The sequence below is a fragment of the Lipotes vexillifer genome, unplaced genomic scaffold, assembly GCF_000442215.2.
Source record: "Lipotes vexillifer unplaced genomic scaffold, Lipotes_vexillifer_v1.1 scaffold631, whole genome shotgun sequence".
NCBI lineage: Eukaryota > Metazoa > Chordata > Mammalia > Artiodactyla > Lipotidae > Lipotes > Lipotes vexillifer.
The window spans coordinates 30,342-52,494 of NW_006796885.1; the positions used below are offsets into that span (position 1 = coordinate 30,342).

The window sequence follows — 22,153 nt, forward strand, 5'->3', positions numbered from 1 at the left end:
TTCACTCTGAACTTTTTCCAGTTTGAAGATGTCCCCCCTGAACTCCAGACTGTCATATCCACCTGCCTCCTCAGCATCTCCATCTGGAATGTCTAATAAACTTTGCAAAGGCAACACGTCTAAGACTGTACTCCTCTTAGTTTCCTCGAGACATGCTGCTCTCATGCCCTTCCCTTCTGGTTGAATGGCAACTCCGTGCTTTCTGTTGCTCAGGCTATGAATTTGGAGTCATCTTTGCTTTCTCTCTTTCATACCCTACCTCTGCTCATCAATCATAATCTATTCTGCCTTCAACATATATCCAAGTGCCGATCACATCTCCCTTTCTCTACTGCCTTCACCCTGGTTCAAGCCAACATCATCTCTTACCTGCTTCTGCCCTTGATCCCATACAGTCTGCTCACAATATAACAGCTAGATGATCTAATTAAATTCTAGAATTCAGTGCTTGTGGAGTAGCATTCAGGGTATCCTGAATTGGAGGAAGTCGAAGACAGTGGATAAGTGTCATATCAGGCCACTGCCATCCTTATTTAAAAAATAAAAAACAAACCACAGTGCACATATCCAGTAATGTACATTCATACTAAACTTTCATTACAAAAAGAAAATATTCTGGTTGCCCCACTAATCAAACATTTTAAATTTCCTTTTTCTGATGGCCACCAAATTTTGCAGTTCTTTCTCTTCTGCCTCTAAATAAAAATAATCCTTTCCCTAGAAGCAACCCCAAGAACAGTCATTCTGTGAAGTTTTCCCTGATTAAAACCCAGTCCTTAAGGTACAGCACTCTCTTGCTTCTAAGAACACAAATGAGGTTAAGTGCTAAGACAACCTAAAGTTCTAAGGATATTTAATTTTTATTTAACTGTGTACACTGAGAGATTTAAAGGCAGGGATTAAATCATCCAACAGGTACACTTGGATTAAAGGCTTGCTGGGACAGTTCATTTTCTTTTGAGCAGAATTTTTTTAAATGAGTGGGAAGTCTGTTGTGAACTCCATTTGAAGACATTTTTAAAATTCCTAAAATGCCCCTCCCAAATTATTGTAATGGGGATAACTTATAAGGTCACTTATCTCAAGCACACAGTATCGTCATAGGAAGATTTAAGTTGTACTCAAAGCTTGACTGTGTGGCTTAAGTTTTACATTTAAAATATTGCATTTATATGCATCCATGAAAGTTTAACATGTTAGTTATTCTGGTGGAACACTTACCTAGAATTGTATATGTGCCTCTTTAAAAGCCCTAGAGGAAGGCTGCCTCTTCATTAATAGGCAATGGGGAGGGGAAAATATCTTTTTTAAATAAGCTCTCATAGCTGTATGCAAGTGCTGTTGGAGAAATGGCACCTATAGACTTGCTGGACACAGGGTTGCCACAAACCTTTAATTTGTAGAAATCAAATTGATGAGTTTGACTTTGAATATACAACATCTAAGGCTCCTGTGAACTGAACAAATGAACTGTGGAATAGTAGCTGGTCATACAAATCTAAAACTCATAACTGATGTTGGGTCTAGGGATGACTTGGGGAGTATAAACATTCATAGGATAATTAAACCAGGGGAGTGGATGACATTCAGAACGTGAGAAGAGAGAGGAGCCTGGATTTAAAATTTTCAGGAATAAAGGAGTTTATTAGTGGGCATCCCTGTCCAATACCTGTACATTGGACATCAGTATAACTAGGTTATAGTTCTGGCTTTGCCACTTCTTGTAACTATGACATGGGCAAGTGATTAAATGGTTCTCATTTCATTTTCCTAATCCATTCCTGGAAAAGCCTCTGCCTTCACCTTTGGTAATGCTCCATCAAAGTTGTCTATGTCCTAATCCCTGGAACTTGTGAAAATGTCAGGTTACATTGCAAAGGAAAATTAAGCTTGCAGATGGAATTAAAGTTGCTAATCAGCTGACTCTAAAATAAGGAGATTATCCTGGATTATCCTGGTGGGCCCAATATAATCACAAGGGTCCTTAAATGCAGAGGAGAGAGGCCAGAAAGAGAGAACCAGAGATAGCATCATGAAGAGAACCTGAGTTACTGGCTTTGAAGGTGGAAGAGTGGGCCGTGAGCCAAGCAATGCCGGCCACCTCTAGAAGCTGGAAAGGCAAGAAAACTGATTCTCTCCTGGGAACTCGAGGAGGAATGCCACTTGCTGCCACCTTTGATTTTAGCCCACTGAGGCTCATTTTGGACTTCTGACTTCCAAAACAATAAGATAATAAATGTGTGTTGCTTTAAGTCACTGAGTTTGTGGTACAACAGCACAAACTTAGTGGAAACTAAGGAAACTTGTGTTAGGAAACTAATACAAGTGATGGGCAGAAGAAATGAGATTATGGATATGAAATAATTTTAAAGACAGCAAATGGATATACAAATGGATATGCTTATGAGGGCACATTTATGTTTTCCTCTACTGATTTCAGTGACAGATATTGAGCACTAGGTGGGGGTGAATTGTGCCAGATGTGGTTGGTTTTAACATTAGACTTAAGCAGTTACTAAGTAACAGGGCAAATGATCAGAAGACAAATGTCGCCTGAATATGCAATCGATGATGATAATTCTGGTATTGAGATATCTGTGAAGTGCCAGGTAGTGTGTCAGAGTGGTTGTGATAACTGAAGACAGCTTCTCTACCCCACTCAAGGACTGTCCACATTCAGGGCCCCCTTTCCACCTACAACAAATTGTGCTGGAGTCTTAGGTGAACTTGGGCCTCATGCTGTTGACCCTGAAGAAATTAGCAAAACATTTTGAGCCTACAGTGATACTAGCCTGTGGAGCTGTTATAAAGAGATAAGTATATACATGATTAATCCCTTTTCCCTCTTTCTTTCCTCTCCACTCCTAATTTCAACCCTTCTCTCTTCCCACCAAAAATATGAAGACAGCCAGTTTCAACTGGGCTTTAGCACAGCTGGTAAAATAGCTTCAAGTACTTATCTTCTGTTATCAGTATATCATCATAAGAGACTAAAGTGTGTTTTCTAAGAATATGCAAGAAGTTTTCTATTCTGATAAAATTTTTAAGTCCATATTATGAAAAGAAATATGTTGTAGATGGTGACATCAGCCTCAAGAAATGCCCAAAGAGTCGGGGTGGCTGAATGCTTAGGAGGGCTCAGGCTAGCAGGTCTTAGAACCTGGGGCAGGGAATGGGTAGTCAAGGTCAGGCTGTAGAGAACGAAGTAAAACAGACTGAGCTTTAGGAACGGGATGGAAGGCTCTGACAACAATACTGTGGCGCATTCTTAACAGTCAGCTGGTAGTAAGTTCTGTGCCGTGGTCAGCATCAACCCTGTTTAACCTCAGGTAGAAAGAAGGGTAATGATAATGGATTTCCTTCTTGAGTATTTAACTGAGTGCCAAGTGTTGTCTTAATTATATTACAAAGAATCCTCAAAATATTCTGTTAGGTAAGTAACGTGACGATCATTCACATTTTTACAGATGGAGAAACTGAGGCACAGAGAAGTTTAGGAATCCGGCCTAGGTCACATAGCTGGTAGTTGGCTAGTAGAGTTACATGACCTACAGACAAACCCCTTGACTGGGAATCCAGAACATCTGTCAGATAATAGCAAGGCCCCAACCCCTGATTAGTGTCTGTGGCTAACCAGTGAGGGGAAAACTGGCAAAATCAAGATGGGGCAACAGATGTAGAGGGGATTGTCTGTATCCTAGTACAGACATTGGGGAAAAAGATCCAGCCATCAGAACTGGATGCTTAGAGTACTCTGAATGTCGAGAAGAAGACTGAAGAGGTACATTTGTCACAATTGACTGACTCACAGGGGTAGCTGAATATCACATCAGAATGTAGAGCGCCAGCTTAAAGCCCTCAACCCTCTCCCAACTGACCGCACTTCCTGTAGTCACTCCCCTAAATGCCTCCGCCCAGAGACCTTGTGAGAATCCTGGTGTTTGCTAGTTTGCCCAGAGTCAGGCAAGTCAAGCAAGCATGTCACCAGCTGAATTGGGGAGCACCTCTCCCCTCAAACAAGAAAGTACCCCAAAGGATACAAATTAAGAGGAGGAGGTTTCAAGCCACCAGTGGGACAGGAGCTCTGTATCCCATTTCCCAAAACCAATAAAGAAAGTAGGAAGCCCCTTGAAGTAGTGTGCAAACTGAATCTAAAACTGCATTATGCCTTCCCCCCTGATAATACTGTTACTGTGGAAAGTTATTATATGTGTGTCTTTGAAGACTTTAACATGGAAATAAACATTTTCCCCAAATCAGCTGTCATCATCAAAATGAGAATCTGTCTTACTGTTAGAAATTCTGAGTTTAAAAAGTTTCTATTTCTAAAACTAAATGCTGATGAGAGCTATACAGTCCAAAATAGAAACATTTTTTTCTCCTAAGAATAAACATCTGAAGTTCGAGTTATAGTTAGCTGGTCCAGTATTGCATAGAAAAGACTGTTAATACACACACATTCAGAGTGAGCATAAAGATGCATCTTTGTTCATTGTCTGAATTATAACTATCCATCTTTCTAAAGTATTAAACTAAAGATCCACAAAGGATGCTATTTGCTTCCAAAGGTTTTTCACCTTTCCTGGAAAATATGTCAGAATGTTGATCACAGGATTGGGAATTTTAACCACCCACATTTTTGTTCACTTGAACAAGATGGAGCTAAAGCTGAATAAGATGGTCCCCTTGTCGTAACAGAGTTTGTGATGCCAGATTCATTTCCATGCAATTAAAGGAACACTTTACTTTTTTTCCTTGGAGAGGATATAAAACTGTGCTTGTGTAAGAACACTGTTCAGTTTAATATTTCAGAGAGATAAACGCTGATTATTTATGGAAAATTTTAAGATAAAAACAGTGTATGAGGAAAGTTCAGTTGTAAAAAGCTTCATTGCTATAGTCTTTTTTTCACCAAAATGAAACTTTTTAGATGTTTGCGTGTACTATGCTATCATTTCTATCAAACCGAAGTTCCATTGCAGATGATGAAAGGAAGAGTGGTTTTAAATGCATTTAGTTTGGCATTTGCTTTCTCAGATACACTTGGAATAATGTTATGGAGTATATTTAAACAAGCTGAAAACAAGCACTCAAAGCAGGGGGAAGATGTACTTTCTAGCAGTTGTCAAGTTAGATGTTCTGGATACAAATAAGGTGTCCCTAGTCCCAAGGGCAGTCAAGCTTTGGCCGAGTGGGCAGCTCCTTTGCCCTCTGAGTGGAAAAGAAGTCACGTTGAGTCTGTACCTGAGAAGTGCTGCCGGATGGAGACAAGCCAGGGAACTGGAGGGGCTTACATTTTGGAGTTGGTCTCAGTCTTACTCTACAGAGGACTTCCTCTTTGTTTTTTACCAAAAAAAAAAAAAAGTAAAGTTTTGTTTGAGAGACTTTTTTTTGTAGAATACTCCCTAGAAAGGGGAAAAATTCTTTCAGATTTCAGAAACCAAAGAATGAAAGGTAAGGAAGCCTTCTAAAATAAATTTAAACGTCTCAACCATTGGAAAGATTGTATGCCATAATTTGATAACAGTTTCAGGGGTCTGATAACTGTGTGAGAAGCCAGATTATAATTTCAGAGCTTCTAGCTTGGAACAGCCCTCCTCAGCCCCACCCAGTGAGCAGGGTCTTTCCTTCCTAGTCGTCATTTCAAGCTTTCTGGTGGGCTGAGGATATCTTTCTGCTCTCTTAGAACCATCCTGGTAAATCCATATAACTGAGAACGTTTCTGCTCACTTAACCCTCAGCGCAATTCTGATTTCTTTTAGAGTCTGGAGGAATGGGTTAATTCACGACAAATATTTCCTCACTGGGTATACCACACCTCTCACTGACAAATTGCTTTGTCTGGTACAGAAGAAATATACAAGGTGATAAATCTCTGAAGGCACCAGCTACTTAGCTGAGGAGAGAACAATGCACTGAAATCTTTGGTGCATAACATAGGATGTTACATAAAACTAATTGGTCTTCTACATCTTGAAAAGTAAAATGCTGTGAATGTTATAAAGAGGATATTTGGAGTCAGAGTTATGGGAACAATGGCTCTTGAATTAAGCTCTGAGGGCTGGTTTTGAGGAGTGAGGGACATTTTAGCTAAAGAAACCTCACAGCAGCGGGGCATGTGGGCACAAGGAATTTGTTAACTGAGAAAATGATCATCGGGGTCCAACCGCTCTGAATGCATCCCTGCTCTGCCAATAAAAACTAGCATTATGTCTTCAGACAAGATGCTTAAATTCCGAAAGCCTTAGTTTTTTTATCTGTACAACGACAGTAGAATCTACCTGTTGTGATTTGGTGTCAGGAATAAATGAGATCGTACCCAGAAATTGTTTAACGTAGTGCCTGATGTGTGCTATGTGCGTAATAAATGTTCGTTATTATTTCTCAGTCTGTATCCTACTCCATAGCCATCTTTGCAGTATTTGATAGTGGTTTAAAAACTGTTCAATTTGGACATCACTTCTCCCTTAGCTTCCATTGAACTCCTGCCTCCTCTTTGACCATGGCTCTTCCATCCCTTAGAGGACCTCCAAATGGCCTCTTTACTCTTTCTGTTGGTGACCTTTTCACTCCCATGCCTTTAGGAACTACCTGTGTGGTGGGTGACTTCTCCAGTCCTGAAGCACATTCCTAACTACTTGCTGATATTTCCGCTTGGATATCCCACTGGCACTCTTGGCTCAGTATATCCAGAACAGAATTCACTGTTTCTCTTCCTCAGCTCACACCTGTTGGTCATCTGCCATCATTAATGGTGCCAGCTGGTTTCCAGTCAGTTGTAAGGGTTCAGTGTCACCACTGACTGCTTTTCTCAGTAATTTCTCATTGCTTAAGTTGTCAGGTCTGTAGCACGCATTTGTTTTTCTCTTTGCTTCCACTGCTAGAATCCCTGTAACTCCTTCTGGCTAGTGTCCTTGCCCCTCTGCAGTACATCTTCTCTGCAGACCATTGACATTATTAATCTTCCAAAAACCTGGCCATGATCTGATACCATCTCTGCTCCCAGGCTTCCGTTTCCTCACTGTTCACTGTCTGCTGAATACAGCTTCCCTAAGCAAGTGTCCAATCCACACAAGTCCTGACTCACCTTCCACATTTTCCCTGGCACACTTCTGTACATCCCCTTTGGGTATTCCATGATCCAGTCAAACTGAATGGCTATGCTCTAAATTGCCCTTTGCTTTTCTGATTCTGGGCATTTCTTTCTGCCTGGAATACCTGCCTCTTTCTAGCTTTTTTTTTTTTTTTTGCGTTACGTGGGCCTCTCACTGCTGTGGCCTCTCCCGTTGTGGAACACAGGCTCTGGACGCACAGGCTCAGCGGCCATGGCTCACGGGCCCAGGCGCTCTGCGGCATGTGGGATCTTCCCGGACCAGGGCACGAACCCGCGGCCCCTGCATCGGCAGGCGGACTCTCAACCACTGTGCCACCAGGGAAGCCCTCTTTCTAGCTTTGCCTCTCACGTTTTATATTTCCCTGTCAAGATCCACCTGAGATCCCAAACTCTGCATGAAGTTCTCCCTCTTCTGTTACAGTATTTGTCACATTCTACCTAGTGTAATTTTATGCACATTTTATGTCTTCTACTAGACCATAAGCACCTGAACCATATTTTACTTCTCCTCTGTTAATATCCCCACCTCTCCTTTCCTGCCCACTTGCTAGTACTATGTCTTCTGTATAGTTGCTGTTCAGCAAATGTTTCTCAAATCAGTAATGCAGTGAGAAACATAAAGCCATTTCATTTGAAGCAAGGGAGGGGTAGTGATGAAAATGGTATTGGAGGAAGATTAGTTTGATACTAATTACATGAGGGATCTGAGCTATGTTTTCAGAATATTTGAAACTTAAAAAGGGAAGTAAAATTATTTTATTGAGACCCTGAATCCAATTTATCCTTTCAGGCATAGGGAAAGCCTTTGAGATGGAGGTTAAAGGAAATTTCTCTAATTTGTACCTTTTCTCCTACTGATATGCATAGTTCAGTATCTCCACTTTAACCAATGCTAAATAAATAAGTGCATAATAATTACCAAACCTTGTTGATATTCTCAGACATGACATTCACATTTTAGATGACCTAGTATGATAGAGAACCCGAAGTCAAATCTCATACCTAAATTCTTAATTACATGAATACTCACACACACAGACACACTACTTTATAATCAGTGGGTATCAAATTATGCACTATGATCCGTGGTCATTTTGCTAGTTTTTACTTTCCATTTGCTCATTATCTTTAGGTTCAGTGTATTTTTTTTTGCCATGGAAAATGTCATTGGTAGTGTAATTGAGAATTACATCTATACTCAGCAATTTTGAAAGCTTAACTGCTCATTTTCTTAGCATCCTCTTAGTGTTATTGGCTTGAAGTTATCCTTCTGGAAGAATTTCACCATTATGTGAATTCTTGAATATAATTTGTGCCACCTTGCAGGTTTAGAATCAAACACAGAGTCAAAACTATGATCCATGAGGGCGAGTTTTGGTTCTACACAAAGGACAATGTAACTATGCCAAAAGGGAAACATCTCTCAGAGATATTATTTTTTCTTATTTTACTTAAAGATATTAAAGTATATAATTACTTGATGTGTCTAAGTGCCCTCCTAATAATTTCAGTGTAATAAGTCCCTGCTTCTTCCCTATACTCAGAATGCAATGGAGAATAATGCCTGTCAGAATGACTTTTCAAATACACACTGAATGGGGGCATGAGGAGGGCAGGGTTGGTCCCCTGTGGACATTATAGCAGTGAAACAGACAGTTTATTCACCTTTCCCTTCCCCCAGTGTAAAAGTATTACCCAGCTCTGTTATGGACACATGTAAAAATAATTAATTTATGATTACTCAGAAGCAGAGCGAATTTTCCAGGATGCTAGGTTCTTCCCTCTTTTTTTCTTTTTATTGTTGAACTTTTAATTTCATCCCATATTCTCATTTTCATGAAAAGACAAAGGATCAGGAAGCAGACTTGAAAGTAACACCGAAAACTTTAAATTTTACTGTGGGAAAAAATTGAGGGCAGTAGCTAAATAAGGTTTGGGGCTTTTTTTTAATGCATTAGTCTTCCATTTTTGAAAGCAAGAAAATATGAAAGAGTGCAGGCAAGCCAGAAGTAATACCTTATTTGCAGCAGGAAATTTGTCCCAAAATACCAGTATAGGACTCTACAGAGCTAAACTGAAATAGATGGAACAGTGCTTCTCTGTATTAGTTTTCTTTTGCTGCTTTAACAAATTACCACAAACTAATTGGCTTAAAACAGCATAAATTTCTCTTCACAGTTCTGCAGATCAGAAGTCCAAATGGGTCTCACTGGCCTAAAATGAAGGTGTTGGCAAGGCTGCATTTCTTTCTGGAGGCTTTAGGGGAGAATATGCTTCCTTGCCTTTTCCAGTTTCTAGAGGCTGCCTGCCTGCAGCACTTGGCCCATGGCCACCCCTCCATCTTTAAAGCCAGCAATGATGAATTGAGTCCTTCTCATTTTGCATCATTCTGCCTTTGACTCTTCTTGCTTCTTTCTTCCATATTTAAGGACCATTGTTATTACATTGGGGGTTAGATAATCCAAAATAATCTCACTATCTAAGATCAGCTGATTAGCAACCTTAATTCCAGCTACTACCTTAACTTCTCTGTGCCATTATACAGTCACAGGTTTGGGAGATTTAGATGTGAACATCTTTGGGGAAGGGGTGATAATTCTGCTTATCACAGTTTTCCTTCTGGCTCAAAAAGATTCACATTCATCCCACATCCCAAGATCCTCAAAAGTCATTGTAGAATCACCTCAAAGTCCAGAGCCTCATCAGCTCCCTCAAAAGCCCCAAATCTCATTATGTGCATTTGAATCCACTGGTTATCTTGTTAAAATGTAGATACTGATTCATTATGTCTGGCAGGGCAGGGATAGGGGTGAAGGGTATGGATGACTGAGATTCTATGTTTCTAATAAGCTCCCAGGTGATGTTATATTGATGCTGTAGATGCATGGACCACATTTAAAATAGCAAGAATTTAACTTCTCTTCTAAAATGCTTGGTGGTTATTCTTAGAAAACTACTCCTGAAATTTGGGTGTAGACTTTTAGATTGAATACACAGAGCAGGTCTTTGACAAACTTTAATACTATGGTATCACACACACACACACACACACACACACACACACACACACTCAAGTAAAGAAAGGGAGGGAGAGAAGGAGGGAGGAAGTAAAGAAAAAAAAGATTATAAACAACAACAAAAAATAGTTTATACTTGCTGCATGTTTACTGTTTGCCAGGCACTGTTCTAAGAGCTCATTCAAACCTCAAAACCAACTGTGTCTTATTTTTATTCTCAACTCCTTTGTCACATGAGGAAACTGAGGCACAGAGAAATATGTAATTCACCTAAGGTTACCTAGCAGGCGAGTGATGGAGGGGCCAAAGGTTTATGCCCAGGGCTCTGACCCCAAAGCATGTGCTCTTTGGCTGTATCTTAGATCTCTCTTATTTGCTCTACTCCTATATTTGCTATAGTGCAATGGATATACTAGCTTCAAATAAGATCAAATTGATGAAGGTAGTGGTTTAAGCCGTAGGCAGCCGCAGCAGACTAGAGAGAATACCATGGAAGGCTGTCCTCACCTCTCACGTGCAAGGTAGGCTGCAAGGAAGACTGGAGAGAAGAGACCACACCCCTGCCTGTAACAGACTTTAATCTTCTGAATGTCACACTGGCCAAGAGCAAAGTGTGTATGTTAGAATCCAGAGAGGGGACTTAGTTGTCCTAGCAGCTAGTTAAGGTAGAGATGTCAGGTAAGGAAGAGTACATGTGTGGCCCATGTTCTGCCATCAGTACTTCCTGTTCTTGTGGGAGAAGTTCACAGCATTGCCTGTGGAGAGTAGTTGCTGAATTCACAGGCAAACACTGACCAGTTGGTAAAGAATGCATGGAAGATTAAAGAATTTTACTCCACGCTTCATTGCTTTATAGTCTCACCAGGCTTATGTTAAGCTAGAATATTCTCTCCCATACTTTGAAGAGTAGCGTCAGGCTTATAGTTTTTCTGTGTTAGCTCCCATTATTGTCATCATACAATTCAGCTCTGAGTCATGTATGTCTTTTGATGTTCTTAAAATTGTTATATAGAATGTTGTTTTATTTCTCCATCTAGCAAATTATGGATGGCAATCACATCTTGCTTTAAATATGCTCCTTAATACCTTGAAAAATAATGAACCAATGCTAGGTTCTAAGACTTCGTTAATTGAATGACTTTTGGAGACCCATGAAAATCAGTGAGGTCACTCTTAAGCAGTGATTCTCACCCTGAGCACTCATGAGAGTTTATATATATATATATATTAATTATAATGTATAATTATATTAATTATATATTAATTATATATATATATTCTCTAACCCAGAACAATTCAGATTTTCTAGAGGTCAGGTCCAAAGCTTTCCATTGGTTTAAAGCTTCCCAGGTGATTTTAATGCACAGCCAAGGTCAAGAGTTTCTGCACTAGATAACAGGCAATTTGTGAGAAGGAGGCATAGGGAGGTTTAGGAAAGGCCAACTGCTTTGGCAATTGAGTAGGAAATATGTATCGGTTTTTGTTTCTTCTTAAGGCATGAAGAGGCTGGAAGGAGAGAGAGGTGATGAATGTCTCAGCACTGCTCTGGGCTTATTCTAGGTGCCAGAGGGCTGCTTATGAGTTTCCACAGCAGAAATATCATTACATGGCTACAATCCAAGGAAATTTCCTCTTCCTCCCATGACCCGAAGGGATCACTGTGGACTTCTGCTGCCCTTTAATGCCAATTACTGTGGATAAGAGAAGCTTAAATATATGATATTCCTTTGGAATTCTAAGTGAGGGAAGAAGTCCCTGCACAATCACTTTCTCTTTTTCATCCTTTTCTTTGTCAGCTTCCATCAGGCTGGACTCTGCCCCTCTACTCCCTCTCACAAAAGTCTCCAACTGACTTGATGTTAAAAAATATGCAGGTGTGTTCTCAGGCCGCACAACTCACCCTCCTCCCAAAGCTGTCGTCTTTACTTGCCTGTGACACAGGGCGCTTCTGTTACCCCTCTGCCCTGTGTTTCTACTTCTGACAATCCCTCCATCTGGTTCCTTCTTAGCTCTCAAGCCTCAAATCTTAACTCTTTACTTCTTACTTCTCAAAAGGCTCATGTATTCTCAAATTATTCAGCAGGTGTTTTGGGAAATTATTTCTTGAACCCCTATCCTTCACCTTGGCTGCATTGTGCATTTTCTTCTACTGATGTAGTTTTTGCACTTAAATGTCTCATTCCCTCAACTATGGATCTAAAATACAGGCTTTCCCTTCAAACCTTCCTCTCTTTTCCTATTTCTATTAGGGGTGCCAATATTTTGTTTCATTAATGCCAGAACAAGTCAAATTAAAACAACTTCAGAAATAAACAAGCAAAACAAGCACAACAGATTGAGTCATATTTGCCTTCCGATTTTTTCATAACAGTATACTATAGGTTTCTCCTTTCTTCTATATTCCCACTTCTCCTTTCTTAGTCTAAGGCCCCCAGGATTCGTATTGCTCTCTAAAGCATGTCTTTTTTTGTATCTCCCTGGAAATGCTCCTGAACATACTTGACTAATCTCACCAAAACACAGACACTTCTCTATTTAATCCACCTACCTGGGAAAGGGATCATAAGGCAGCTTCAGAGGTAATGGTGATTTTTCTTTTTCTTCAGTTCGATGGACATTACAATGGCTGTTTATTATTACTCTTTAAACTACACATATGTTACCTATGCTCTTTTGTGTATGTGATACTTTTAACTAAAATGAATTACAGTCATTTTTTTTTAAAAGTTCAAACTATGTCTTACTGTGTTCTAGAGCCTAAGCTTGAAATACCAGAGTTGGCCATCAGCTAATCTCAAATAAACTGTCCCCTTTCTCACTGCTTGGTGATAGTAACCTTCCCTTCCAGTCACATTAATTCCTTCAGTATCCCTCACTTCCCACATGTGTTTCCTCTTCTGAACCTTATTCCCACTGTTTTTCTATCTGAGAAATTCTGTTCCTTCTTCCTTCCAAGATTGATATTTTCCTTCATCTTTCATAGCACATCTTTCTGTACACTCCCCCTTCTCCTTGCCTGGAACCCTTCCTGATCGTCAAATCTCCAAATCTATGTTTGGTTACATGCTGTGTTATAGTCTAACTGACCCAGTTTGTTTGTTTTTTAGTATATTTATCATCTTTCCTCAGTTAGAATATAAAATCCTAGAGGGCTGACCATGAATCTTATGCTACTTTGTTTTAAATATGCTGGAGTATGCTGTTTTTGTTTGGTCTAATCATGCCGAGTGTCGAAATAATTTGGAGAATGTTACTGTAAATGTTGAGTGAGCCAAAAAATGTTGAAGGCCAGATACAGTCTTTAAGTGTCAAAAACAATGGCCTTTGAAAATGAATTCAAAGCTTTACCAAGTGTAATAATCCTGCAGGCAAAATCACCTTTTGGAACGTTTTGTTCAGTCACTTGTGCTAATGTTATGTTTATAGCACACTTTAGGAAGATGGGCTAATGTTGCCATATGGTACATGTTTATTCTCTGCTTATCATCAAATCAGTTTTCTTCCATTTTAAATTTCCATTTTTAGGTTCATTTCATCAGCTTTTTAGATAAACATGGCACATGACTTGGTTTCTGAATTTTGTACTATTTTTCTTTATCATTTTCATCTAGGAAAATTACTTAAAAGTGTCCAGGAAAATGACTGCATTCTCTCCTGCCATGTGGCCTTCTGATTAACAGGAAGCTTTTAATAATGGCTGAAGCTTTTAACTCACCTAAAGCTGAAAGTTGATGTACAAATTGTCCTTTGTTTTTAAACGTTTGTCTTAATGCTTACTTATCATCATTTCGAATAATGTTTGTTTTAATGCTTATTATCATTTCAAGTATCATTTCAAATAATATCTTATGATTTAAGATGAGGATTATCATGTTAAATGTATGCTAATTGTGTTGTGACCCAAATAGTCACAGTTTATTAATTTAAATCTGACCGTTTATGTTAAAATTCATTATTTTTATAAGAGATACAATTAAAATCAATTATTGAAATACATTTTAAAAGTAAGGTTTATCCACTATATGATTTTGGTTCTAAGAAATTATTGAAATGTCCTCTTTACTCCCTGGTGAACATACACACACACACACACACACACACACACACACACACACACACACACACTTTTTGATAGGAAATGAAATTTGGTCAAGATGTACAAAGTACCCAAATTTTCCCTCAAAAAAAAAAAAGAACCCACACTGTGTAGGCAATTTTTATTTATTATTTTTGGCTGTGTTGAGTCTTCGGTGATGTGCATGGCCTTTCTCTACTTGTGGCGAGTGCAGTCTTCTCTTGTTGTGGTGGCTTCTCTTGTTGCAGAGCATGGGCTCTAGGCACGTGGGCTTCAGTAGTTGTGGCACACAGACTCAGTAGTTGTGGCTCACGGGCTCTAGAACGCAGACTCAGTAGTTGTGGTGCATGGCTTAGCTGCTCTGCGGCATGTGGGATCTTCCCAGACCAGGGCTCGAACCCATGTCCCCTGCATTGGCAGGTGGATTCTTAACCACTGCGCCACCAGAGAAGTCCTAACTAATCTTTCTATTGTATTTTTATACATTTATTTATGTATTTATTTCTGGCTGCATTGGGTTTTTGTTGCTGTGCGTGGGCTTCCTCTAGTTGCAGCGAGTGGGGGCTACTCTTCATTGCAGTGCATGAGCTTCTTATTGCGGTGGCTTCTCTTGTTGCACAGCACAGGCTGTAGGTGTGTGGGCTTCAGTACTTGTGGCTCATGGGCTCTAGAGCGCGGGACCAGTAGTTGTGGCACACAGGCTTAGTTGCTTCATGGCATGTGGGATCTTCCCAGATCAGGGCTTGAACTTGTGTCCCCTGCATTGGTAGGTGTATTCTTACCACTGTGTCACCAGGGAAGCCCGTGTAGCAATTTTAAGTGAGATTTGTGTCAAACACTTAAGCAGAAACTGTTTCAGAACACATAAAAGTTGAATACCTTGTCCAATACGTTATCTAAATCTAGCAAAATTTTAATACTGAAACCTCGAAAAGAAAGTATACAAAAGAAAGGGAAATTGCAATGGATTGAATGTTTTTGTCCCCCAAAATTCATGTTGAAATCCTAACCCCCAAGTGATGGTATCAGGAGGCAGAGCCTTTGGGAGGTGATTGGGTCAAGAGGACCCCATCCTCATGGCTTTAGTGCCCTTTTAAAGAGAACCCAGAGAGCAGAGCAAGAGCACCCTCCCACCTGCTGTGTGAGGTAAGAGAGAAAGAAAGTCATCTTTCAACCAGGAAACAGGTCTTCACCAGACACCAAATCTACCGGAGCCTTTATCTTGGGCTTCTGAGCCTCTAGAACTATTGTTTGTAAACTCCACAGTCTGTAGTATTTTGTTATAGCATCCCAAATGGACTAAGACAGAAAGAAAACTGTAGACCATATGCACTAATGGAATGGTTAATGTTTTTGAGTGTTTACTATTCACTAGGCACTATGATAAGCCTTTTTCAGAGGTGTAGAGACATTAAGTAATTTGCCAGGAGTCGCCAGATTACTTAGTAGTAAAATTGTACATAAAACCCAGGAATATCTGAAATCAGAACCCATTAATCAGGCAAAATGAAGTATTATTTTTGCTTCCTGGATACAAAAGTTTTAAATAAATTGTTGGGAAAAATAGAATCCATAAGAAATCAAAAGAATAATACAAAATAGCCAAGGAAGTTTATTCTAAGAATAAAAAGATGATTTGGCATTGTTAGTAAATTAATTCATTGTCATGAATTTTATTACTCTTTTAAAGTAATAAGGAATAGCTAACTCACGTCAACAGCATCATATGAGGTATAGCTCTTCAAGCTTAAGAAAAGAGCTGTCTTTACTGGAATTCAGCATTGTTCAGGAAATTCTTAGCAAATGGGATAATGCCACAAAAAGAAATGAATTGGAAATATTGGAAAGGAACAGCCAAAGTGATACTTACTTGCAGTTGTTATGATGACTTGGAAAAATCCATATATAAGTCTGGATTCAAATTGATCTAAATTATTCTCCGGAACTTCTCTGTTATTAGTTTGTAGCCTAATTTGTCCACAAAGTCTTAATCTCTTCATCTATAAACTGATGGTAATAATAGCACTCATTTTGTGAATTTGGGAGATTAAATGAAATAAATAATATGTTGCTTTTAGCATGGAACCTGACTAAAAGTAAGTGCTCAATAAATGTTAGCCTATTATTACTAAGTGCAATACTTATAAAGCTTGAGAATAAAAATGAAACGTAAGCTTAGAAAATACATGTAGAAAACTCACTCTGTGTTTTATGTGCCAGCTACAAGATCCTTTTACTTTGCTAAATGCTCTCTCTAGAGCAGTGCTGTTCAATACAGTTTTCTGCAATCATGGAAATGTTCCATGCTTTCCAATATACTGGGTTGGCCCAAAGGTTCGTTTGGGGTTTTCAAAACCCAAATGAACTTTTGGGCCAACCCAATAGCCACTGGTCACCTGTGACTATTGAGAACTTGATATGTAGCTACTGTGTCTGAATTTTTAATTTTATTAAATTTGAACAAATTTAAATCGGAATAACAACATGTGGCTGGTGGCTACCATACTGGAAATTAAAGCTCGAGAGGATCTCATAAATTCATATGGTTTTAATTACTGTTGTTATGCTGTCGATTCCCAAATTAACCCTTCAGCCCACACCTCACTCTAAACCTCATTGTGTATCCATTTGCCTACTCCTCACCTACCTCTGCTTGTATTTCTCTGGTTTTCTCAGTTGCACCTTGCTCTCAGCAGGTCCAAACTTGAACTCAGGAATTGATCCCACAGATGTTCAAGAAAATGAAAAATGTTTAAAAGTCCACTGTGAAAGAGACTAGTTGCCTCCCAGTATCCATCTGCTCCTCCTTCTTTAGCCATATGAACCCCTATTTTTTTTTTTTTTTTTTTGGACACATTTTCTGCAGGGTTCCTTGCAGTTGGTGGCTTCCAGCAAGTGTGAGTAAAGGGAGGCGGGCTGTCCTATCTCTCTATCCTGCTGCCTAGAACTAATGTCCATTTTGGAGCTGGAGGAAAAACCAACTGAGGAGATACCCAGGTGGTCAGCTGGAAGGAGCATAGGTTCATGGAGTAGCCATAGCAACATGGAGCTTCCTACCTGTTTGTGAGAGTGTAACACATTCCCATGTTGTTTATGCCACTGTTATTTTTGGTTCCTTTGAAATAGACATATGAACCTAATCCCATCCTAAAACAGGAACAGGACCACCATTATAAAAACATTAAGGACTTCAAAAAATTGAATAAATGGAAATTCATACAAAATGACAATAATAATGATCATCATATTAATGTTTGACACCTAACCTGAAGATATAATAAGTGTTAAATAAATTTTTATTTATCTCAGCAACAATAAATACTTGTTGAATGAATGAACATTCCTTTGAGAAAGATAGAGATAATGTATTTGTTCAACATATATCTACTGAGTAGCTGAAATGCTAGGCAATGTGCCGTTTTAAGAATAAAAATGAAACAAGAGGGGCTTCCCTGGTGGCACAGTGGTTGAGAGTCCACCTGCTGATGCAGGGGACACGGGTTCGTGCCCCAGTCCGGGAAGATCCCACATGCCGCGGAGTGGCTGGGCCCATGGGCCATGGCCAGTGGGCCTGCGCATCCGGAGCCTGTGCTCCGCAACGGGAGAGGCCACAACGGTGAGAGGCCTGCGTACCGCAAAAAAAAAAAAAAAGAAACAAAAGAAAACAAAGACAAGCAAAGAAAACAAAAACAGGGAAGTAAGATCCAGTACCTTGGTATAGTTCTTTTCATTGATGATTTGCAAATGTTGACTGGAGAGTTAGCTGGGATAAACTTTCAATTTAGAAACAGCATTTTAAAAATTACTCTATGAAAGCTGAATGAAAAATTGTTACACTGTTTCAGGTCTGTGATATTCACATAAAGTAAAAAGAAATGAATTATAAAATGAATATGGGAGAGACCTTCAAGATGGCAGAGGAGTAAGGCATGGAGATCACCTTCCTCCCCACAAATACATCAAAAATACATCTACATGTGGGACAATTCCTACAGAACACCTACTGAACTCTGGCAGAAGACCTCAGACTTCCCAAAAGGAAATAAACTCCCCATGTACCTGGGTAGGGCAAAAGGAACAAGAATAAACAGAGACAAAAGAATAGGGACTGGGGCTTCCCTGGTGGCACAGTGGTTGGGAGTCCGCCTGCTGATGCAGGAGACACAGGTTCATGCCCCGGTCTGGGAAGATCCCACATGCCGCGGAATGGCTGGGCCCATGAGCCATGGCCGCTGAGCCTGTGCTTCCAGAGCCTGTGCTCCACAACGGGAGAGACCACGGCAGTGAGAGGCCTGCGTACCACAAAAAAAAAAGAGAAAAAAAAAGAAAGAGTAGGGATGGGGACCTGCATCTCTGGGAGGGAGCTGTGAAGGAGGAAAAGTTTCCACACACTATGAAGCCCCTTCACTGGTGGAGACGGGGTGTGACGGAGGGGAAGCTTTGGAGCCACAGAGGAGAGCACAGCAACAGGGGTGCAGAGGGCAAAGCGGTGAGATTCCCGCATAGAGGATCGGTGCCAACCAGCACTCACCAGCCCAAGAGGCTTGTCTGCTCATCTGCAGGGACGGGTGGGGGCTGGGAGCTGAGGCTCAGGCTTCAGAGGTCAGATCCCAGGGAGAGGACTGAGGTTGGCTGTGTGAACACAGCCTGAAGGGAGCTAGTGTGGCACAGCTAGTCAAGGGGTAGTCTGAGAAAAAGTCTGGACCTGCCTAAGAGGCAAGAGACCATTGTTACGGGGTGCATGAGGAGAGAGGATTCAGAGCAGTGCCTAAAAAGGCTCCAGAGAGGGGCACGAGCCATCGTTATCAGCACAGACACCAGAGACGGGCAAGAAACGCTAAGGCTGCTGCTGCAGCCACCAAGGAGCCTGTGTGAAAGCACAGGTCACTATCCACACCTCCCCTCCCGGGAGACTGTGCAGCCCGCCACTTCCAGGGTCCCATGATCCAGGGACAACTTCCCTGGGAGAACACACGGCATGCTTCAGGCTGTTGCAACGTCACACCAGCCTCTGCCGCAGCAGGCTCTCCCCACATTCTGTACCCCTCCCTCCCCCGGCCTGAGTGAGCCAGAGCCCCCTAATCAGCTGTTCCTTTAACCCCATTCTGAGTGGGGAACAGTGCCCCCAGGTGACCTACATGCAGAGGTGGGGCCAGATCTAAAGCTGAACCCCAGGAGCTGTGTGAACAAAGAAGAGGGAAATTTCTCCCAGCAGCCTCAGGAGCAGTGGATTAAATTCCCACAATCAATTTGATGTACCCTGCATCTCTGGAATAACTAAATGGACAATGAAACATCCAAAAATTGAAGTGGCGGGCTTTGGGAGCAACTGTAGACTACAGTTGGGTTTGCTTTCTGCATCTAATTTGTTTTTGGTTTTATGTTTATCTTAGTTTAGTATTTAGAGTTTATTATCATTGGTAGATTTGTTTATTGACTTGGTTGCTCTCCTTTATTTTTTATATATAGATATATATATTTTTTCCTTTTTCTCTTTTTGTGAGTGTGTATGTGTATGCTTCTTTGTGTGATTTTGTCTGTATAGCTTTGCATTTACCATTTGTCCTACAGTTCTACCTGTTGGGTTTTTTTTTCTTTAACTATAGTTTTTAGCGCTGGTTATCATTGGTGAATTTGTTTTTTGCTTTGGTTGCTCTCTTCTTTCTTTCTTTTTGTTTTCTTTTAATAATTTTTAAAATTTCTCATTTTAATGACTTTTATTTTTATTATTTTTTTCTTTCTTTTTTTTTTTCCTCCCTTTTTTTCTGAGCTGTGTGGCTGACCGGGTCTTGGTGCTCCGGCCGGGTGTCAGGCCTGAGCTTCTGAGGTGGGAGAGCCGAGTTCAGTACATTGGTCCACCAGAGACCTCCCAACTCCATATAATATCAAACAGTGAAAGCTCTCCCAGAGATCTCCATCTCAACGCTAAGATGCAGCTCCACTCACCGATTAGCAAGCTATAGTGCTGGACACCGTATGCCAAACAACTAGTAAGAGAGGAACACAACCACACCCATTAGCAGAGAGCCTGCCTAAAATCACAATAAGGCCACAGACACACCAAAACACATCACCAGACACCATCCTGCCCAAAAGAAAGACAAGATCCAGCCTCATCCCCCAGATGACAGACACCAGTCCCCTCCACCAGGAAGCCTACACAACTCACTGAACCAACCTTACCCACTGGGAGCAGACACCAAAAAAAATGGGAACTGCGAACCTGCAGCCTGCGAAAAAGAGACCCCAAACACAGTAAGTTAAGCAAAATGAGAAGACAGAGAAACACACAGCAGATGAAAGAGCAAGGTGAAAACCCACGAGAACAAACAAATGAAGAGGAAATAGGCAGTCTACCTGAAAAAGAATTCAGAATAATGATAGTAAAGATGATCCAAAATCTTGGAAATAGAATAGACAAAATGCAAGAAACATTTAACAAGGACCTAGAAGAACTAAAGATAAAAGAAGCAATGATGAACAACACAATAAATGAAACTAAAAATACTCTACATTGGATCAATAGCAGAATAAATGAGGCAGAAGAACAGATAAGTGACCTGGAAGATAAAATAGTGGAAATAACTACTGCAGAGCAGAATAAAGAAAAAAGAATGAAAAGAACTGAGGACAGTCTCAGAGACCTCTGGGACAACATTAAACGCACCAACATTCGAATTATAGGGGTTCCAGAAGAAGAAGAGAAAAAGAAAGGGACTGAGAAAATATTTGAAGAGATTATAGTTGAAAACTTCCCTAATATGGGAAAGGAAATAGTTAATCAAGTCCAGGAAGCACAGAGAGTCCCATACAGGATAAATTCAAGGAGAAATACGCCAAGACACATATTAATCAAACTGTCAAAAACTAAATACAAAGAAAGCATATTAAAAGCAGCAAGGGAAAAACAACAAATAACACACAAGGGAATCCCCATAAGGTTAACAGCTGATCTTTCAGCAGAAACTCTGGAAGCCAGAAGGGAGTAGCAGAACATATTTAAAGTGATGAAAGGGAAAATCCTACAACCAAGATTACTCTACCCAGCAAGTATCTCATTCAGATTAGACGGAGGAATTTAAACCTTTACAGACAAGCAAAACCTGAGAATTCAGCACCACCAAAGCAGCTTTACAACAAATGCTAAAGGAACTTCTCTAGGCAGGAAACACAAGAGAAGGGAAAGACCTACAATAACAAACCCAAGACAATTAAGAAAGTGGTAATAGGAACATACATATCGATAATTACCTTAAATGTAAATGGATTAAATGCTCCAGCCAAAAGAAATAGACTGGCTGAATGGATACAAAAACAAGACCCATATATATGCTGTCTGCAAGAGACCCACTTCAGACCTAGGGACACATACAGGCTGAAAGTGAGGGATGGAAAAAGATATTCCATGCAAATGGAAACCAAAAGAAAGCTGGAGTAGCAATTCTCATATCAGACAAAATAGACTTTAAAATAAGGACTATCAGAAGAGACAAAGAAGGACACTACATAATGATTAAGGGATCGATCCAAGAAGAAGATATAACAATTGTAAATATTTATGCACCCAACATAGGAGCACCTCAATACATAAGGCAAATGCTAACAGCCATAAATGGGGAAATCGACAGTAACACAATCATAGTAGGGGACTTTAACACCCCACTTTCACCAATGGACAGATCATCCAAAATGAAAATAAATAAGGAAACACAAGCTTAAAATGATACATTAAAAAAATGGACTTAGTTGATATTTATAGGAAATTCTATCCAAAAACAACAGAATACACTTTCTTCTCAAGTGCTCATGGAACATTCTCCAGGATAGATCATATCTTGGGTGAGAAGCCTTGGTAAATTTAAGAAAATTGAAATCGTAGCAAGCATCTTTTGTGACCACAGTGCTATGAGACTACATATCAATTAAAGGAAAATCACAGTAAAAAAC

The 22,153-nt window shown here is 40.2% G+C and overlaps 1 protein-coding gene across 1 annotated transcript in view; it reads left to right on the forward strand.

The window, feature by feature from the left end:
• The window catches only part of PRKD1 (protein kinase D1), a 132,201-nt gene that overhangs the window by 286 nt on the left and 109,762 nt on the right, over positions 1–22,153 (forward strand). The window lies entirely within an intron of this gene.